Raw genomic sequence first — 12343 nt, 5'->3', positions numbered from 1 at the left:
AAGGGAAGGACTCAGGAATGAACAAACATTCTTTGATTTATATTGATAAATAGTTTAACATTAATAAAGGATAATAATAAAGCAGAAAATGCTTTATTTACCTTTTTTAATGATGACTAAACACTAGGACAAATGCTTGCAGTATGTCGCACATACAGTACACTATCTATTACTGTTCATTAAGCATAGCTACAAATATGTACGCCAATGAGCAGAACTCTACTCAGATATACAGGTTTAATTCCAATTCTTTATGTATACAATTTATCAAAATACTACAAGTCTGACAAAGCACATTGGTCACTATATTGTCACTCCTTATTTCTTATTCAGTATGTTTAATAATAAGAAATGCTACTGGAACAGATTTAAGGGGTGTACACACAGTGAGATTTACTTTCTATTCAATTGCGATTTGATCGGGATCGAATTGTGAGGTGTACACATTCGATTGTAATATATAGTCTTGCCTGCACAGTCTATTTTACGATGCTTCGATGCCTTATATAAGCAAAATCAAATAGAAAACTAGACCAAATCGAACTATGTACACCACATAAGGGCTAAATGTATCGAGCTTCAAAAAGTGATAAAATGGAAGGTGATAAACAACCAGCCAATCAGCTCCTAACTGTCATGTCACCGGCTGGGGTTGAAAAATGACAGTAGGAGCTGATGGCTGGTTGTTTATCCCATCTAATTTGCTAACAGGGGCAGATTGACAGGTTGAGGGCGCCCCTAGGCACAATAAAAATGGCCGTGCCCCCCCGACCTAATTGTGTTATTTTTATTGATTACTTATAAGCCCTCATTTGATAGCCATTTACTAGGTAGGACCATTTACAGGGTCAGTATTCGCATGTCCTATCCATTTCCACTCTATTCAAGATGAAATATGGTACAGTACAGTAGATATTTTGCAGCTAATGGTACATTGCAGGCTGACAGTACTATTACAAGCATCCAAGTGCCACCCCAAACATGTGCTGCCCCTTGGCACATGCCTCACGTGCCTAATGGGAAGTTCAGCACTGTACTTGAATATCATTCTTTAATTTCACAATGTATGAGCCAGTGGAACACTCATGTTATAAGTAGAGAAAGGAGGGTGGTATGCAACTATGGTGTATGCCCCCCTCCTTTATTTATGGCAATAGGGTGACTGTATAGGTATTACAACTTAGGGAGATATCCTTTCTTGCATTTAGACTTTTCACTTTTCCTTTTACACTTATGTTCATTTGAATGTGATAACAGGTTCCGTCATATTCTTAAACCATACCACTATTTATTACAGTCATTAAAATGTTAAATACAGCAATCTGAATACTGGATTGTCTCCCATTTGTGAACAAGACATTAGTGTTATTCCTTAAAAGGGCGTGTACAGGATGTGCAACATCAGCTTCCGCCTTCTGCCCACCCACCAATTACATGAGTCCTAAAATGTGACTTCCTCATTTGGCAATGTATATACACTACTTCAGATTTCATAAAAAAGCATAGAATATACACAATGTTAACTATAAAAAACAGAAAACAAAGGTGGAAACACATTAATCATAGGGATGATTTAACTTTGAATTTTCTCCATAATATTTTCATCCTACAGTACGTAGATAATTGTAAATTACTATCACAGTAAATATAATTTCGAAGCACTCAAAATGCAAAAACAACAGTTGTACAACTCTACCACATATCTTTATGAGTATTCAATATATAATATGGCTATTCTGGACAAATGCAATTGCCTCCATGCTCACTTCAGATTAATCATGGCAAAACTACCGCCCAATACTGTATGTCTCATAATTTACACACAGGCTTTATTGCGATAGCATACAAAGATGAATCACAATGTAATGTTTATACTCGCATCACATACATTTATTGCTGTGCGATCAGGGAAATAGGGAGCACACATTAGAGGCTGAAACCAGCATAACACCATCCCTTGGTGGATCATTTCCTTTCCTTTCACTGGTTTATCTAAACCCTCTAGACACATTTCCATATATTCACCCTCATGAACATACAATAGCATACAAAACACATCCTCAGGGAAATCTGCAAGGAACGCTAGCACTGCTTTTGCTGTCACTTCTGAACTACCTATATTTTCAGAGGAAGAACTAAATTGTGTATTTATCATGTACATGCTTAGCAATATTGATATGTTTTAAGACCTTGGTGATAAAGTCATGTGACTGTATAGTATCATACATTATATGTCAACCAGACTCATTCAATTATCAAGTCAAGTGCATGCGGATATCTAAGTTGGTACCCAGAGGTTTTAAATAAAATGAAAGCCTAAACAATAGCAATAACTGAAGAATAACTGAACAATAGTAAACTAAAGTTCCAAAGCATCTGTCCACAATAAATGGTCTCTAAGCACATACCTTGTGTGTTGCACAATTCCAGAACACCAGATCTTACTAGATCATATATGGAGAGGCATTCTGTACTGTATACTGTAAATACATGCAACTTGTATTACCTAAAGATCATTTTGAGTATTTTATCATGAAGCACGGCCAAAATTTAGGGGCAGTCTACAACCCTCACGTCTTACCTATTTCAATTTGCCTTATTGATGGTTTATTGACAGGTTAGTTTAATTGTCCGCAGTAGCAGCTAGTTCAGGTGCAAGCACATGGACAGTATTCAACATGAGAAAAATGTGCCAGGAGCATGTGCTGGATGATATACTGGTCTCCCTGGCCGCTGAGCACTGCACAGTACATACACCAGCTAATCCTTTCAGTGCTAGCACTAAACTTGTCATCCCTTATAAAGTATAGCAGCTGTCACATGTGATATGTAGCATGTATAATATGACCATGAGCAGAACTCTTGGCAGTAGAAGTATGGGTGATAAGTAGTGAGGGCACCAGCCTTTATATCCAAAATAGAACTTTTATTGGACAAAAAAGGCTAAATGACTCATCTCCCCAATTCATTAACGTCCCCTCCATGTCACTGACGTGACACCCCTCTGAATACAAGTGTTTATTGTGCAGCTTGGGGAGGTTTCTGTGTAATCAGTAAACATAGCAGAGGCAGACCTATATTGAAATATATACAATTAGATTATTAATTAACATTCCATTCTAGAAAATGATTTGCAACATATGGAATACTGATTATTAAAACAGGACAATAAAAATTCCAGCTAAAGAAAAACACTGATTTCTTGCTGGGTTCTCTTAGTGCTAATATCTGCAGTAAATGTGCTGAGAGATAGGAGGTTATCAGTGTAGCTATATCACCAGGGTCTGTTATAAATATGTTCCAAGTGCAATGTAATCTGGGATAGACACAGCAGCCTACTGACATCCTCTGCTCACTGCTAGCTTGTATGGCGGCCACTATACTGATTTACTTAGGGGTTTCATTGTACACTGTTATTGTGTTCACATCCATTAACTTGATGTACTGCAAAGAACTTTATGTTGCTGCCAATAATACTGTATTGCATAGAAAGGCAATGCTGATACCATGCATGTGTGGAAGGTGCCCCCACAATTATCCAGCACACTTCTATGGACCAACTACTGTACATGCCACCATCAGGGTACCCTTATAAACTCCTACCTGGTTCTCCTGGGTGCTCTGCCCGGGGACTTGGTCCATGCAGCAGCAGCAGCAGCAGCAAAGTTGCCCAATCTAGACTGTGAAAGTCAGCCTTTTCCTCCAGAGCCTGGCTGCTCTCCCCAGTCTCATTATCCGGGAGCCAGCGCTGTGGATGTGCATATAGGTAACACTTGTGCACTGGCAGAGGCTGGTAGCGACAGGTGATCCCAGGCAGACAGACCCCCTTGCAGTGGCACCGGACCAGTCTGCTGCACGGTGTGACTATTTATATCCTTTCTGCAATAAGCTACAGAGCAGAGACTTGCTGCATCCCGGGCAGAGAGGAAGAAGCTGCTTCATTGCAAAGCATCATGCGGCAAATGGCACACAAATGTTCTTAAAGTAGAGAGTAGGAGATGCGATGAGACCATTCCCCGGTCATGCCTGCTCTCTCGGCACAGTCAGCATCTTGTGTGTGCTCAACATTATTGCTGATCAATGTCACTGGCAGCACAGCTCCCTACAGCCCTCTGGCAGCACTGTTCCCCTACTCAGCTCCCCCACAGTACAGCACCTGGCAGCACTGCTCCCCTACAGCCCCTGGCAGCACTGCTCCCCTACACAGCTCCCCTACAGCACCTGCTAGTGCTGCTCCCCCTGCAGCCCCTGCTAGCAGTGCTCTCCCTATAGCCCCTGGCAGCACTGCTCCCCCTACACCCCCTGGCAGCACAGCTCCACTAATATAGTCCCTGGAAGCGATCCCTAAGAGCTGACACTTGGAGTCATCCTTCCTCCTGCACAAAATGCAGCAATAATGAGGTCTCCAGCAATGGGGTGTACTCCTCTTGTGGATAATGCCAGTTGAGAGGGAGAGGAGAGAGAACAGGGAACACAAGGTAGATCTCCCAAAGAAATAGATTTCTCTCTTCTTGCTTTTGCTGCTTTACTGTCCTTCACCAGCAGGTGACTGACTACACTGCTCTCTTCTCTGGGCCAGCACTGAAGGGATTTCTCTCCTCTGTCAAAAGCAATGCATCCTTTCCCATGCCTACCGGGTCCTAGTGCCGTGCTGCCATGTGCACGTCCAGATGAGTTTGCAGCCACATGCAACTTGGCAGCCGTTGCGGGGAAGTCCGCTGCCGTGCTTGCTTAAAGGCTCCATGTCCTCACATTTCTGTATACACAATTCCGTTCGCATTTATTCATATTTTCATTTTATTTTATTACTTTCATATTTATTACTATTATTTGTACTAATAATATTCTTGTTTATACAATACAATCTTGTTTCAAACAGACAAGGATAAGGACTGCCTAGTTTGCAGCTTGATGATACTTATTATCCTTATTAACCTGTATCAGCTAAGGCTGTCTTTTAGCTGGTATCCGTATCAAGTAGGTGCACAGCCCCGTCCTCCATGTGAAGACTGGGATGTACCAGACACTGACAGTGTTCCTTCCTACAGCAGGCTGCATAAATCAGAGTTCCCAGCAGAACTGGCTGCATAAACTGTTCTGTGCTGCCTGTCCTTGTTCCCATCTCCTCCACTACTACACAGCACATGAGAGGCTGCACACACTCACAGACTACTACTGCTGCTGCTGCTATTGGAGCTGGGACTGGGAGAGAGAGAACACTTGTCCAAGTTACATTTATTCCCCTGGCTCCATAGTCCAGTCCCCAGTGTGTCTCTGCTGCTCTGTGTGCTGGATCAAGGAGGGGTTTTAGGAGTTCAGGAATGGAAGGAATCACATCACAGAACATTAACCACTTCATTGCCAAGCTATATACCCAATGAGAGAAAACAGGACAAAAAGGGGTACTTGTGAGTTATCCGGGCGTCCGATTTTTAAATCGGGTCGGATCGGGACATCGCATCGCATCGCATGCGACCATCGGATGCGATGCGATGCGATGACCCGATTTTTCCATAGGAATCAATGTTAAAATGGACTGAGTCCATTTTAACATGGAATTCAATGGGAAAAAGGGTCCTTTTCATACCCCTACTATCCAAGTGGGCATGGAGTTGGATATAAACCTGTGGCGAGCGTAGCGAGCCACCGAGCCCGAAGCGTGGCGAGCGTAGCGAGCCCCGCGAGGGGACACAGAATACCGTCCCCTCGCGGGGCTCGCTTCGCTCGCCACGCTTCGGGCTCGGTGGCTCGCTACGCTCGCCACAGGTTTATATCCAACTCCATGCCCACTTGGATAGTAGGGGTATGAAAAGGACCCCTTTTTCCATAGGAATCATTTTAACATTGATTCCTATGGAAAAATCGGGTCATCGCATCCGATGATCGCATGCGATGCGATGCGATATCGCATCGCATCGCATCTGATTGTATGCCTTAACTTAAGGCATACAATCAAAAAATCGGACGCCCGGATAACTCACAAGTACCCAAAAAGGCATCGCATCTGCATTTACTGTAGCTGAAAATATGCTGAAACTACTGTAGGTCTACTCTAGACTGATGATGATGATGATGATGATTATTATCATCAGAGATATTATGCAAATAAGAATGGCATGCAAATGGATGTTTTACAGCACGATGTTCCCCTTATTCACATTATGCTTCACAATAATCCCCCTTACGCACACTGCCCACCATAGTAACACCACTTGTACACCTAATACCCACAGTAAAATATCGGATAATGCCCACAACAGTAGCACCCCTAACCCACAGAATGCCCACAGTAGTAGTGCAGCATCCACACATAATGCCCACAGTAGTAACACTGCTTATGCACACAATGCTAGGCTGCAGTAGTAGCGCCAGTAATACACAAATTGCCCTGAGTTGCCCACAGTAGTAGTGCTGTATACACATAATGCCCACAGTAGTAGTGCTGCTTATACATAATGACCACAGTTTCCCACAGTATTAGGGCTGGTTATACATAATGCCAATAGGTGCCTACAGTAGTAGTAGTAGTAGTAGTAGTGCAGCTTATACATAATGCCCACATTAGTAGTAGTGTTACTCATGCATAATGCCCACAGTAACAGTGCTGCTTAAACATAGTGCCCACATTTGCCCACAGTACTGGTGCTGCTTACACACATAATGCCCACTAAAGTAGCACTGCTCATACACATTATATACACAGTATCGTAGTAATGCTCACCATAGTAGCGCACACAATGCCTACAGTAGCAGTGCCACTAATGCCCACATATGTCCATAGTAGTAGGGTTGCTTATCGTTTATACATAATGCCCACTGTAATAGTGCCACCAATGCACCACACACTTTCTCTCACTCACTATTCCCCTCCACCGAATTCTTAACTTACCTATGTCTGGTTAACCCTTCTCCTGTGTAGCTCCGCCCCCTGAGTCCCAAGTGGCTCTATTCTCTTTTGCGCTATCAGATGTCTGCACATGGTGGTGGGAGGGCACTTCAAGCTGCCTGTCATACAGTGACAGGTGCAGTGGCAGCCGACAGGAACAACAGGCATCAGCAGGGTAAGCAGAGAGCTCCTCCTTGCAGGTTGCGCTGGCCCTACTGTTACCCATAGCAACCAATCAGATTCTACTCATGAGACTAGTCCCATATACAAGATAATAGTTTGAATCTAAATGGTAGCAAATACTAGGGGCCATTGACATTTTTATAATGGGTGCAATGTGTGCAATGCATATGGGCCCCTGGGTCCAAGGAGGCCCACACTGCACCCATGATATATAATTTACATTTCTGGAATCCCAAAACTGCAATACAAATCACAGCCAAAATGGCCACTATGCATGAGCAGGAACAAAATTAGTCTCCAGAACATGGAGGGCAATATGTTTCTGGAGACATGCACAGTAGCCTCCGGTACAATGATAGAGCCTACTGCACCGTGAAGAGGAAGGGGCCTACCAGTAGTCTGCACGCAGCCCCCTACTCTGTCAAAACGTCTCTGCTATGGGCAACATTTACACTTCTATAAACCCAGACTTTAGTCCAAGTTTTCAGCACTGATGACTTAATACCTCAGTTACTGTGATTTAACCGTGTGTGTGCAAGAGCGGATAACCTTAAAACCTGATCTATTAATTTACATTGAGGATAGATCTTGGGAAACCAGTTGTTTGCATTAAAAACGAGACAAAGGTGTCCATGGTGCTTACACATGAGTATCACCGCAAAAGAATTGTCCGATTATATTTATTTCTGCAAAATGATACCGGGCCATACAGTGGACAGATTTTGGAATCTCTAGCATAGTACAAAGACACATAAAGCAAACAGGCAACACACAGTGTAGCACAGGATCCCAAACTGTGTGCCTATGTACCCTGTGGCGCTGCAAGGCTCTTCCAGGGGTGCCTCAGGTTGGTGGCCAGGGCCAAATCAAAATGATGGTCAAAGTGATAGGAACAAACAGTGCTATAGGCTGCCAGTGATAAAACGTGTACAATCAGAAGCTCAAACTGTCCACCACCCCATAGCTGTATCTAATTAGTAGGTAGCACACTTTTCTTAATTTATTATATATTTTTTTAATTAATCAATAAATAACTTGGACCCTAGTGTTGCCATGTGCAGATACAGTAGATGAGTGGACAAGAAGCATACAGTAGATATATCTATAATGGGTGCAAGTTGTGTTGGTAAACACAGGCCCCTGGGTGCAGGGGGCCCCACATGGCACACCCTGCATATAATTATATATTACCCTTCTAGAGTCCTGTGATGGCGACACAGTGCAACAGACATAAATCATTAGGAAAATGTTCACTGTGACCATTTCCCTGGTTATTTGCACATGTGCAATAGAGATGCATATCCACCAACTGTACCGATTTAGCCGGTACATTACCGTATTTTAACGGTCTGTACAGGCGAAATCGGAGTATACTGAATGTACCGAATTTTGCAAGATTCAGACCTTCACTCCATTTATCAGGCACGCGCAGAACGAAATGGTAATTCATTCTGCAGAATCTGGCCCCACTCCGGCACCCTCTCCGTTCCCAGGGGTGCATTGCTGCGGCCGCGGGTCTCGTCAGCGTGCGTCAGCGTCATGACGTCATGCAGCCAGCGGACCCTCCCGCACTGGCCGATCCACACAGCATACATGCCACGGTGAGGGAGCATGGTCAAGAGGCTGATGGTCATATATGGAGCTGTGGCAAGGTATTAAATATAAATGCTGAAGCGGGCTTTGTTCTGACTATTTACTATGATTATTCTGCCGCTGCTGCCCCGGATTGGCTGGTGCTGAGTTCATTGCTGATGCGCATATATATATATATATATATATATATATAACAAATGCTGGTATCTGGCACTCCTAATAACAAACAGCAATTGCCCCCGGTGCCATCCAAAAGAGGGTATGTAGAGTTGGTCACGGCTGCTGGCGGCACTCAAATGAGGGACTTGACAACATGCAGAAATGAAGCTGGAGCCGTGTACAGTTTGGTCTAACAGTTTCGGAAGATTTAATTCCTTCGTCAGAGAACAATTAGTGAATGAAATGCACTTACCTAAATGAGCTCCCACCACACACCCCGTGCTGCAAGCTCCGGCGGCCCAGCTCCGGTGACAGAGGCAGACGTCATCGTGGCTGCGCCCTGCATCAGCCAGAGCGGGTTGCCATAGAGACCTGCGTAAACAATAAAGTGAAAAAAACGATGCTGCTGCCAAAATGGATATCATGATGAAGAAATTCATCCTTAGGGGCTACAATCCGGCTCAATTACGCTTGGCTAAGGAGCGGGCGCTGAACACATCCAGGAGCGAGACACTGCTACCCAGGGCAAGTAAAACCATTCCTGAGGGACGCATTCCCTTTATCAATACCTTTACCACCTACAGCGCTGAGATTGTGAATACAGCCAAAGCATTCTGGCCCCTAGTCTCGCAGGACCCCAATCTCCCACAACTCTGTTCTTCTACACTGCTTCCTTGCTACAAAAGAGGTCGCAATTTACGCGATTACCTTGTCAAAAGTGATGTTACTGGAATGCGCAAACCCAGCACACACTTTCTCACGAAGAAACCCGGCAACTATAGATGTGCCAGCTGCACCACATGCCGTTTCCTCACCACCGGGAACTCATTCAAACATCCCACTTCAGGAGCTACCCTCAGACAGACCTTCTCCTGCAGCAGCAGGTTCGTTGTCTATGCTATCCAGTGCCCATGTGGCTTATTGTATGTTGGCAAGACCACCCGCACGTTCAAGGAACGGATGGCGGCCCACCGTTCTTCTATCAAGCTTGCCCTTGAAGGTGCCGTATCAGATCAACCAGTCGCACGCCACTTCAAAGACCACAGACATACGTTACCATCATTGAAATACTGGATGCTTGAACAAGTGGCACCGCTCAGAAGAGGAGGCGATCGCAATAGACTTTTGCTGCAAAGGGAAGCAGCATGGATTTACAAATTGAATACCTTATCACCATCGGGACTCAATGAATACTTATCGTTGAACTGCTTCTTGTAAATCTCATTCATGCTCAACTATACTTTTCTCATGGACATCTAGTCCCCTGCGCCTTTTATCTTTTCATTTATCTCTCTCCGTTTATCTCTTCTTTCCATTATCATTGCTATATTTTCCTGTGTTATGCCGTTACTCATTTACGTTACTCTGAACCTGCACAGCATTGCTTCTCCCATGCCTATCCAGCATGTTTAGTCATATCAGTTTATTCATTGCCATATGCTCTTATGTCTTTCAGCCTTCCTTTGCATGTTGATCTACTTACCCGTTTTTTTTTTCACTTTATTGTTTACGCAGGTCTCTATGGCAACCCGCTCTGGCTGATGCAGGGCGCAGCCACGATGACATCTGCCTCTGTCACCGGAGCCGGGCCTCCGGAGCTTGCAGCACGGGGTGTGTGGTGGGAGCTTATTTAGGTAAGTGCATTTCATTAACTAATTGTTCTCTGTCGAAGGAATTAAATCTTCCGAAACTGTTAGACCAAACTGTACACGGCTCCAGCTTCATTTCTGCATGTTGGCAAGTCCCTCATTCGAGTGCCGCCAGCAGCCGTGACCAACTATATATATATATATGTGTGTGTGTAAGGGAAGTGTATGTATATATATATATATATATATGTATATAGAATCCTGTGTTTGCGGCTTGGCACTCCGACTTTCACCATTCAAATTCCCCGGTGCCCTCAGGGTCCGATGGGTAGCGTTTGTATCAGTGTACAAACAAACTGCGGCACTCGGTGGATTTTCAAAAAACTGTATTCAAAAGAACTCCAACGTTTCGGGGACTAGCCCCTTTGTCAAGGTGCAGGAACAACAATAGTAGTGAGTACACATCTAACTTAAATAGGGTGACCTTACCATGAGGCGTATTTAGTCTGACGCCGGGGAGCCCGCTGCCGGAAGCCGCTTGTACTGGAAGGCGGAAGCCGGATGCAGAACTGGTGTTCAGTGTGCGTGTCAGCGTCATGGTGCTGAGACGCAAACTTATTGTAACTGAAGCGGTTCGCGGAAGCGTCTGTCCGGCGCCGTCAGAATAGCCTATTTGGGGATAATGTGACAGAAACAAAAACATTAATGGCATGTCATTATTCAACAGCACATTTCATTCTCATAACATAATGGTGTGGTTATATACACGCAAGTGGCAATGTGATTATGCATACATTAAATGGTGTGATGTGCATTCATTGGGACAATACGCAATCTTATCAATTGGATGTTTTATGGCTGGATAAAAGTTAACTAGTCACATGTGTATGGGTCTGTTCAGTTGAGATTTCACTAATATATTATGTAGTGGATGATTGTGGTGTGGGTGTTCTCAATTTCCTTTCACCCCCTACTACACTATTGGTACACCACATGTGAGATCTATACGTGCCAGCATTTCAAACACGTTTTTAACCAGTCTGACTTTCTGGCCGACACTAGATTGAGTCGACACAACAGCATGAGACCCACTGTTAGAACATCCAACGGAGCACCTGTGAACAGACCCATACACATGTGACTAGTTAACTTTTATCCAGGCATAAAACATCCAATTGATAAGATTGCGTATTGTCCCAATGAATGCACATCACACTATTTAATGTATGCATAATCACATTGCCACTTGCGTGTATATAACCACACCATTATGTTATGAGAATGAAATGTGCTGTTGAATAATGACATGCCATTAATGTTTTTTTTTATATATACTGTATATATATATATATATATATAGATCTTCAAACACTGCTTCTGTGTGGTTGTGAGGCTGTCTTCTTGACAAAGGCCGGGTATCGGCCGAAACGTCGACTAGGACTACGGTCCCCACTTTGGTGATGTATCAATAAATTAGCTTTTTGCTATATCTTGTTGGTGAGTGCCCTGATTGGACCCTGAAGGGCCCGTCGTGTACTATATATATATATATATATATATATATATATATATAATTAGCATAAAAATGCCCCGCACGCATTTGAAAAGGGGTGTGGACACACACCCTTTACCAATGGACATGCCCCATTTTACCGTTGGCCACGCCCCTTTACAAATGTGTACCGATTTTTAACATTCATATGTTGGGGGGTATGGAGATGCCCCCAGGAACAATCCACAGATGCCATTTTCCTAGAGACCTGCGCATGTGCTTAAAGCCAGAGTCTACTCTCTGCCAGACTGGAAGGAGCCTGCACAAGTGCCCTCACCTCTCTAAAAAAGGGATCTAGGGCCAGATGCATTAAGCTGTAAAAGTGATAAAATGGAGATTGATAAACAACTAGCCAATCAGCTCCTACCTGCCATGTAACAA

At 43.8% G+C, this 12343-nt stretch overlaps 1 protein-coding gene across 6 annotated transcripts in view; it reads right to left on the bottom strand.

The window, feature by feature from the left end:
* SGCZ (sarcoglycan zeta) overlaps window positions 1–4761 on the bottom strand; it is an 869285-nt gene extending 864524 nt beyond the window's left edge. For 3 of the 6 annotated variants that reach the window (XM_083169946.1, XM_083169955.1, XM_083169998.1), the window contains exon 1: window positions 3604–4743. The gene's annotated coding sequence lies outside the window, so the exon portion shown is untranslated. Of the gene's footprint in view, window positions 1–3603 lie in introns of all 6 variants that reach the window. The other 3 variants (XM_083170008.1, XM_083169972.1, XM_083169937.1) reach the window with 3 other exon arrangements.
* Between the last annotated feature and the right edge of the window lie 7582 nt (window positions 4762–12343).

This window comes from Crinia signifera, chromosome 1 (genome assembly GCF_055691185.1).
Source record: "Crinia signifera chromosome 1, ASM5569118v1, whole genome shotgun sequence".
Classification (NCBI taxonomy): domain Eukaryota; kingdom Metazoa; phylum Chordata; class Amphibia; order Anura; family Myobatrachidae; genus Crinia; species Crinia signifera.
This window is presented reverse-complemented; position numbering and strand designations above follow the sequence as displayed.